We start from the raw sequence: 10445 nt of genomic DNA, 5'->3' as shown, positions 1-10445 counted from the left end.
AGCCTAATCACCTGATGCCTCAGGCAAATTGGTAACATAAATCTGTCACAGTGGGTGGGAGTAGAAAATGCTAGATCAGACAGATTGTTCAGGAAAACTGCTTAGTTTTTAGAAATGGTTAGTGAGCTGCTGCTTTGTTTTTTAATTACTTTTAAAAAAATAAAAAAGAAACACATTACCAAGGATTTTGAATATACAGTATTTTTGTCATGTTTTGATGCATATAATATGTTCCAGGTTTTAATATTCTGGCTGCCACCTTTGAAGCTGCTTTGCAATGATTAGCAAGTTAATAAGCTATACCTGAACTTTTAAATAAGCAGATTTTATTAAGCTGAAGTGGAATCCTCCAGATTCATGAATTACTCATAGATTCCAAAATTCTCTGCCACTTTTTGAACCATTTTTTTTATCATACCAGAAATGCATTTAGCTCCTCACAATCTAGTGTTTTCATACAAATATGGAAAGGAAGGAGATTGATAAATGTCACATTCTAATATCCAGCATCAGTAAGTGAAATGTATTTACCAATTAGTACAGTAATGCTTGCAATATAAAGATTTTGGCATAAAGTGGTTCAAACTGATAACATAGGCGTGGATCCTGCTCCCATTGAGGCCAGTTTTAAAATTCCAAACGACTTCAGTGTTGCAGAATCATGGCTGTATTGTAGTTCACAAATTTAGTAGCATTGTGTTAGCTTCAGATGTATTTACACTAAAAAGACAAAGAACTTCCTTTCCTTTCATTCAGAATGTTTTGAAAAATATACTGATACTGGTTATTTATGTATTTGGCATATGCAGTCCACTCAAGCCAAGTCACATTGTTCTTATCAACAGTGTTCAAGGCACGAAGACCTCCAGAAAGTTGGGTAATTTTGCTGTCCTCAACATGTCTCATGGTTTGTGGCTGCCCATGTTGATAGAATAGACTGTCTCTAAAACACCACCAAAATTCCACTGCAGCACAAATTCCATGTCTGGTATGAAATTGGTTCAGAAGGCTCCATTGCCTTCATGGTAAATCAAACCCAGGTTGACATCAAGTGGGGTCAGAGACAAGGTCATTATTTGTCACTTTCTCTATAGATCATGAAACTCTCCATGTGTCCTCGACCATAAGTCCCTCACCTGGTAAACTTATCCACAATGAGTGCTGTGAGGGCTGACAAACATGCGGTGGATTAAACAAGTCTTTAATTAACAGTAGATGTGGCATATCTCGCAATTTTGTGACAAGCTTTGCTACGCTTTCCTCTCTGCAAACACTGGGTGGAGCAATTTTGCAGAGAACTGGTAACATAGCAGAGGATTAGATTTGTGTGCCTAAAATAATGTGTGTGATGGAATTAAGTTGTATATCAATCATCTTTGTGTAAGATGAATGAACCTGTACTGGAGCGCAGTACTGCGCCGCTGAATAGCAGAGTGCCAAGACTGAAGTGTGTAATGTTTGAGCATTGGCACCTCATATCATTCCAGCCAGTTTTCAGAGCAGGCTCTTGCACATTTTGACCTTAATCACTATATTTGTAAGATGGTCACGATATGTGAGAGTTCTATCCAACATGATGCCTAGATAGACTGGGTGTGAATCATGCTTTATTCTCTGACCATTAAGAACTATATTCAGCTCTCTGTCCACTTGTGTATGATGTAAGTGGAAGACACTTTAAACCATCTTACTTCCATTTGGTATCAGGCGCCACCGATGACAATAATTCACCACAGCCTCATTCAAGTTTGTCAAAGGAGCGTGAGTGCCGAGGCATATGTTGTCTGCATGGACAAACTTATGAGACCCAGTATATGGCAGGTCATTTGAATATAAGTTGAATAATGTCAGAGATAATATTGCTACTTGTGGGAGGCCATTCTTTTGGTTCCTCTAAGCACTTGTTCTATCACTGATACACACACGGAAATGGCAGTTTCTCAAAAACAAAGCCATTGCACATACTAACCAACCTGGTATAGTTCTAGAGAATTTCACCAAAAGGCCTATGTGCCAGACCATACCTATGCCATGGTCAGGTCAAGGAAAACTGACACCATTCTTCAGCTTATGTTGGAATCCATTTTTGATGGAAGTTGTAAGTGCCAGCACTTGATCACATGTACTGCAACTGCGGCAGAAACCAGCTTGCTCTGGTGCCAGTATGCTTCCACAGGTGGAAGATCATTAAGTACAGTACATGCTGCTGGCTGTGTGTGATTGGCATACAACATGATCCAGCACTGGTCTGGGCAGTAGTCTAAATTCCAACGTGCTGAATGGAAGATACCGTGCTGCTTAGGGTCATGGACCAATGCGAGATCGTTATTTGTTGCCAACTCCAACAGTTGTTTGCTGTTTTGGGTCTGCAGTCATATAACCCCATTCGCTATGTTGATTATTAAAGTTGCCAACGTTCACTACCGGATGCTTAAGGTTTGGGAGAACTTGTGGACCCCAGGTAGAAGCATTTCAAAGGATATGGCAAACCATATTTTATTTTTGTCTTCCATTTTTATTAGCAGCTTCGATCAGTCAGTTACAATATATGGAAATACTGAATATCATATTGATACTTGTCAGTGGCTGTGATTTCTGGTACTATACATATTCTGCATTTTAATGACTTTTTTGTTTGCATTCATCAGATTAGAAGCTATCCAGTTATACAGGCTTCATAGCATCCTGAATTAATTCAGACATGAAAACAAGGGCTGCAGAGCAAAACTATACCTACTGTATATACTGCAGCACTGTCCCAAACTAGCATAGTTTTCTCATTAAAGCCTGTGCTACAGTAGGTTTAGGGAATGGGAATAAACAGGTAAGTGCTAACTGAACCTGTAAAGTATTATGCAAGTTCTGGAAGGCTTGTGTTGTTTTCCTCATTCTACTCTTGGTACAGATTCCATATTGCAATATAGTCTGTATATTTAATAGGCCAGACTCTGAGCTTGATCACGCTCTACAGCAGGCAGTGGAGTTACTCTGGATTTATACTGAGATGTTACTGAGAAAAGAATCTGGCCCATAATTTCTGCAGATAGCTTTTCCATCACCAGGGTTTTCCAAAATACTGATTCCATTCTGTAATTTAATGAAAAGGGAGTTTCCACTTACAGGTTAGCTAATTCTTGGAGGCAAGTATGAGACAGGACTACAAGCAGATGTCCTCGTACTGGATTATGAGGAGTAGGCGAAGCTAAGTAGTGACTGAAAACCTCTTCCAAGGGAGCAGTGAGGAGAGATTAGGGCAGGGCCTGCCAAAATCTTGCATCATGGACATGTTCTCCAAGGTGAAGAAATGTTACTCATTGCTCATACGTGTAACATCACAGACAGATTGCTATACACAGCGACACCTGCAGGGGGTTCTGTACCTTCTAAAGAATGTTTTAATCTATATTACTTTAATTGACTTTGATAAGGAAAACTTTCTAACATATTCAACCTGTTTGCCTAAGTTCAAATATTACAGCATCTAAATCCATTTTCCTTGATCCTTGAAATACTTTTCCAAAACCCATTGATGCCAGTGGAAAGACCACCATTGATTTGAATGGGCTTTGGTTCAGACTCTTAGATCCTGTTAGTAAACAGGGTGGAAAGGGGGTGGTATGTACATACATAATATCTTCCTATTCCAGAATATATGATTTATTTGGAGCTGTTGAAAAGTGCCATTTTTCTTCCTCTGAGCAAGTTCAATGTCTCATTTGCACAAAGTCGGAAATTGGGAGATAGTCTGGGTAATTTGTCTGACCGCATCAATGTTGAGCAATTTGAGCCCTTTGAAGTTTAGAATAACTGTAACATCACTGTAATATTTCATTCTCATTGTCAAGTATTTGCAAAGTGCAAACAAAGGGCTTGGTGCTGTACATAGTACACATTCACTGTGCAGGGCTGCCCAATATCATGCATCTCTCAGGACATGTATCTGACAGTCCAGTCACGCATTTCCGCATGGCAGCCTTGAGCTCACACATTTGGATATGCTGCAGGGGGCTACAGGCATTTGCCTGTAGTTCTCCCTGATGGAACAGGGCCAAGAAGGAGCAGCCAGGAAGAGAAGCTGGGAAGGGCGACAGCACAAGAGGGAGGCCTGATACCGGCCTCAGGTTGCCCTCAGTACAGACCAAGCTAAGCTATCCCATTCCCAGCAAAATTCCCTTCCCCATCCCCCCACTGCTCCCAGGGAGCCCCAGAACCTTCTATTCCCTACCACCACCTCTGCCAGGTGCCCCCACCCAGGAGCCACAATACCCTCTATCTTCCTACCTCCAGAGCTCCCAGCTCACTCTATCCTACCCTGCAACAAGCAGCACAAGCACCTCTTACCTCCCCCCGGGGGTTCCCTGTCCCAGGGGCCCAGCACTCTGCTCTGCTGCAGAACCAATCACCACAGCACCCCCCTCCCCATGCTTCCCACTCAGATTTTGCTGCCCCCACCCAGCTACCAGCCAGAGCTGCCAAATTCTGTTCCAGTCTATGCCCTGAGTTTATAGCTACATGCAAATTATTTGCTATTAGGAACATTCACTCTATAAATAATTTGTATAATATATCACACCTGGAGCAGGACAGAACCTGGCAGCTTTGTGTGTGCCAGTTCAGCACCTGCTGTTAGATCTGTGATGTGTTTCAGTTAAGCAAGTGTATAGGCCTGTAGGAGGCCGCAGGGAGAGCAATTTGTTGTGAAATTCCTTTAAAAAATGAAATGTGTCTTCCGAATGTGACGGGCTGTTGGCTCACTCGATTTGTCAAGTGAGCAGATTTGCTGTGAAGGTGACTGAGAGATGAGAAATGTTGAGCCCCAGGCAGCCTTTTTTGTTTAGCACTTTTCAGGGAAGAACTGTGCTCTGAGTGAAGGCCAGAGAATAAAGTCATCACTGAGAATATTGATAACACTTGCTGTGAACTCTGTGGGAATTATGCACTTCCTAATGACTTCCAACAATCTTAGGAATGGAAGACTGGATCCTTGGCCCTGATGAGTGGCACAAACCAGCACTAAAGCTGACTCGCGTGGCCAGCTGGGGCATCCCCTGACATAAGAAAATCTCAAGGTGGCATAAAGCCTGCTTTGGTTAGCTTTATGCCATCTCTCCTCACTGCCTTTGGCACAGGGGATTACTGGAATGCTTCAATGATCCATGGCTGTAAGTCAGAAAAGCCCTGAGGAACACGGGAATTCACAGGTGGCATCCTGCCATTTTGCCCCACTTATGGCTGTGCTGTTTGGATTAGTAAGGGAGAGCCACGTTGTGTCTGCGTATGCGTTTATGGGATGTTCTGTTTAGATCCTGATTCTGTTTGCTTTCTGCTTTCAACAGCATATTACCATCCTCCTGTCTATGCACTGGTCTGGAAGCTCAGGAACACCCCTTACCCCTCCACCCCTCATCTTGCACCACTAAAGTTAATGAGAGCTTTGCCATTTCAGCATAGAGTGTCTTCACCAGATGCTCTACAGTGGCACAGCTGCATCTAGTGTAGACTATCCCTTAGAAATGGGAGCAGACAGGGCTTTGGAAGGTGTGATCCAATTTGCCTGCATCAGGACTGAAAGAAAAGGATTGAGTTTGATCCTTGTTCATTGAAATTTGCTATATGGCCCCAACAGTTAGGCTCACTAGAGCACACTGAAGTAGTATTTAAGGGGATACTTCGTAGTTACTGCAAATTACTTGTAGTATCTGAACAATATGTTAAAGACTAAGGCCTCAATTGTATAGCAAATTTCACCCTCACTGAAATGCCTTTGCTTTTGTAAAACAGTAATAATAATAAACCTCAACCCTATTTTATGTAACTTAGAATTTGCATCTAAAATGGCCTATGTAAATATTTCTCAATAAACATTATCTATCTATCCCAAATGTTGCAATAACTATGTGCTACTATATATGAAAAAGAATCAGCACAGAGTATAGAATGGGACTCAAATAACAATGCTTTGTATTAAATATAACATCTGGCTAACATCCCAGAAACATGTGCACCCATATTAGATTAAAAGATTTCCTAGATGGGTTTTATTTATGATGATGATGCTTATTTATTTTTAAAGGGCTGATAACATACTGAAGGCAAGATACTTGTGTGATTCTTCCCAGGGGTATGAGTTGCCGGGCATCTCACTACCGCATCTGCTCTTAGCATGAGGAAGCCTTGTCTGTGCTTGGTGTGGTTCAGCTTTCCAACACCACCATCAACTCAAACACTTCCCTTTAGTCTTTGCAGGCCTCACTGCTACTCTGCAGAAGTAGCAATAGTCATTCGCCAAACCTTGAGCCTTCCAATCTCCCTGGGGTGTCCAGCCCCGCGTCCACTGGACACTTGCAGTATACACAGATTCACTGTTTCCAGAGAAACAGTACATACCAGCTCCCCAGATTTACCTTGGATCACTGCTTTGCTTAATGCAAAGCAATTAGCTATGTTTATAATTAGGGACCTACCACATTCATGGCCATGAAAAACACATCACTGGCTGTGAAATCTGGGCTTCCCACCCTCCCCCTTGAAATCTGTATAGTATAGGGTAAAAGCACACAAAAGACCAGATTTCACGGGGGAGACCAGCGTTTCTCAAATTGAGGGTCCTGACTCAAAAGGGAGTTTCAGGGGGGGTCGCAAGGTTATTTTATGGGGGTCACGGTATTGCAACCCTTACTTCTGTGCTGCCGTCAGATCTGGGCGGCTGGATAGCAGTGACTGTTGACCAGGTGCACAGCTCTGAAGGCAGCACCCTGCCAGCATCAGCACAGAAGTCAGGGTGGCAATACCATACCATGCCACCCTTACTTCTGCACTGCTGCCTTCAGAGCTGGGCAGCCAGAGGGTGGCTGACTGAGGGCCCAGCTCTGCAGGCAGTAGTGCACAAGTAAGGGTGGCAATACCATACCATGCCATCCTTACTTCTGTGCTGTTGCTAGCAGCTACTCTGCCAGGAGCAGCACAGAAGTAAAGGTAGCAGTACTGCAACTCCCCCTAGAGTAACCTTGTGGACCCCCTCCCCAACTCCTTTATGGGTCAGGACCCCATCAATTATAACACCGTGAAATTTCAGATTTAAATAGCTGAAATCATGAAACTTACGATTTTAAAAATCCTATGTCTGTGAAATTGACCAAAATGGACTGAGAATTTGGTAGGGCCCTATTTATAATGAAAATAAGTATAAGTTTATTTAACAAAGTACAGAGACTGAGGTAGTAGCAAGTAGAAGTAGTGGAAAGAAATGGTTACATATAAAACAAAATCATAATGCTCATCCTAAAGCTTAGACTTAATTACTAAGCTATTCTGGTGTCTTAGAGCACTGCTCACCCAAATTCCTTGCAGCCCTTTACAGCCAGGCTTGTCTGTAATCCTCCCTGCATAATCACATTTCAATATTCTCAGCATAAAATCATCTTATTGCTAGTGCCGAGAAAATATGAACAGTTCAGTATGAGAGCAAAGATCAGTTCTCGGTATGAGAGCAAAGAGTTGGCAGATAACAGTTCTTTAGGGGGAGGGGAGCAGTCGTTTTATATTTAGTAGCTAAGCATAATAATAGCTGTATTACCACGAGATATTATCAGCCAGAGTACAATATAACCATAGTTATACTGTGCCATATCTTTTTAATTTTAGTTTTAGTTAAATATTTGTTCATGGAGGGTTCAGATTTACAATTATGGAGACAGAAGCCCTCTGATTACCTGCAGAGCTGGTAAGCGGCAGTACAGGCAGCCCCACCAGTGTTGTCTCAACCCTTTTCTGGAGAGACCCCCTCTACTGATGAGAGGGTAGTTCAGTCGTCTTCTTACTCATTTCATCCTTGATCCCTTTGCCAACAAAAGGCATGATTCAAAGCTTACTGAAGTCAGTTGAAAGACATTGATTAACTTCAGTGGATCAGGCCCAAAGTAATCCACTTTTGCAAACTGATTTGAAATTACGTTCACTGTGATCTGGACTGGGACCACCAATTCATTTCCCATAAGCCACCAAATGGCCCTTTGGGGGTCATACTGTTCAGCTAGTCCTGACTTGGGCTAGGTTTGTACTGGTGACCTAAGGAAGGCAGAGGAGCCCATTATTAGTCCTCTGTTAGCCATCCAACCCCCCAGGGCTCTTCTAATGGTCTAGAGACATAAAGATGAAAGCAGCCTAAAATATTTTTTAGACAGTAACTATTTCTTTTATTCAAAACAGCTCTTGATAGTGTACATCAGTCTTGAATGACCCAAATGATCTGCAAATATTTTATGCAAAAAATATTTTACAAGAAATTTTTCATGATGCAAAGGGAGTGCTGCATTTTCACTGTTGTTCCTGTGTTACATGGATGGAGACTGTGAGCATGATACTGGAGCTATGAATTCGATTTCACAAAACGGCTCTTCTGTAGGCTGCTTATTCATCATTGAGATCAGTAGGCTATAATTAGCCTTCTCTTGGAGGGTATTTATCTTCCATTTTGATGCAATCCCCCAGGCAACAAATGTAGAGGACAAAATTCATTGGCCTGTAGCATCAGGATGTAATCTCAAGGGACGGTTAGTATCTAAGGATGACTAGGTTTCATAGATATGTTTGCAATACCTTCTTTCCAGTTGCATCATTTTCAACGTAACTAGTATCAGCTGTGACTTTACAGGCAAAAGTCTGTGTCTCTGAACAGCACATTGAGATCTAAAATACCCTGTTCAGTTCCTTTGAAATTACAATAAGGAATACTCAAGAAGGCCCCTCAGGTTTACAGGAGGTTTTATGTTCCATTCCTTTAACATTTTAAACACTGTTAACTATGGTAGCCTATGCATTTCCTTGGGTAGCTGTATTGGTGGATGGACTGCATTGGTACTGTAGTCTGTGACTCTGGTAATAAAATTTTTCAGAGCATTGAAATTTTTTGAGGTGAGCAATACATTTCTGGATTTTGTGGGAAGCACTGAGGAGCTTGGACAAAATTCAGTCAAAAGAATTGTTTTGGGACCATGTGACAGGAAGTAATCCCATGAAAGAGGTCTGAGGAAGGCCAGATGAATGGTTCTGGGTCGGGGAAGAGGGATTATGGGAAATAATTTGTAATGGGAAGGAGATTGTGAATAAGGAGAGGCCAAACAGCTGGGTGAGATAGGGCGTTGCAGGTTGGGATTGTGCTGGCAGGAGTGGGGAAGAGACTGGGGCAATTTGGTGAAATTGATTAAAAACTGGCTAACTCAGTGGTTCTCAAACTTTTGTACTGCTGACCCCTTTCACATAGCTAGCCTCTGAGTGTGACCCCTTCTTATAAATCAAAAACACTTTTTTTTTATATATTTAACACCATTATAAATGCTGGAGGCAAAGTGGGGTTTGGGGAAGAGGTTGACAGCTCATGACCCCCCATGCAGGGCCGGCTCCAGGCACCAGCTAAAGAAGCAGGTTCTTGGGGCGGTCAATATCAAGGGGCGGCATTCCGGCTGCTATTGGGGTGGCACGTCCGGGTCTTCAGTGGTAATTTGGCGGTGGGTCCATCAGTCCCTCTGGGAGCAAAGGACTTGCCGCCAAAGAGTGGAGCAGTGCGATCACGCTGCTGCAGCTTTTTTTATTTTTATTTTATTTTATTTTTTTGCCGCCTGGGGCGGCAGAAAACCTGGAGCTGGCCCTGCCCCCTTGTAATACCTCATGACCCCTTAGGGGTCCTGACTCCCAGTTTGAGAATCCCTGGACTAACTGCTAAAGAAAACAAAAAAAAAAACCCTGTAAATGGGGGATCACTGTCCACTGGGAATACTTCTTTTAGGATCCCACAGGAATCTTTTAATGGCCCACTGTTATTCCATATCTCTATTAGTGTTTGGGAAGGAACTATAAAATCATTGCTGGCAAAGTTTGCAGATGACAAAAACTGGTGAAATTGCAACTAATGATAAGGACAGGTCAGTTCTACAGAGCAAGTTTGATTGCATGGTAAGCTAGGCTTGTTTGAAGTACATATATTTTAATACAATTATATGCATGAATGTTAGGTCACACTGAGTGTAGATCAGACTCATAGAATGGGGGATTATATTTTGGTAAGCAGCAACACATAAAAGATTTAGGAGTACTTGAAGATCGCCAGCTGAACATGAGCTCACAGTACAATGTGATCATTGGGCATATAAGTAGGGGAATAAGAAGTGGTATGGAGATTTTTCTACCATGGTATATAGCCTTAGTGAGACCATTACTGCAATACCGTGTCTACTCATCATGGCCACGCTTCAAAAAGGACATTGACAAATTGGAAAGAGATCAGAAATGAGCTGCAAGAATGATTTGAGCATGCCTGATAGGCAGACAAAAGAAGCTCAATGTATCTAACTTAAAAGAGGATGGTTAAGGGATGATCATGATCTATAAGTAACTCCCTGGGGAGAATATTTCTGATAATAGATGGCTCTTTCATATAACAGACAAAC

General features: G+C 42.2%; 1 protein-coding gene across 8 annotated transcripts in view; it reads left to right on the top strand.

Moving 5' to 3' along the window:
• Window positions 1-10445, top strand: part of CRADD (CASP2 and RIPK1 domain containing adaptor with death domain) — a 141700-nt gene that overhangs the window by 129765 nt on the left and 1490 nt on the right. The window lies entirely within an intron of this gene.

The sequence above is a fragment of the Gopherus evgoodei genome, chromosome 1 (assembly GCF_007399415.2).
Source record: "Gopherus evgoodei ecotype Sinaloan lineage chromosome 1, rGopEvg1_v1.p, whole genome shotgun sequence".
Lineage (NCBI taxonomy): Eukaryota > Metazoa > Chordata > Testudines > Testudinidae > Gopherus > Gopherus evgoodei.
Note: the sequence above shows the minus strand (reverse complement) of the source record. Positions and strands in the feature narration are given on the sequence as shown.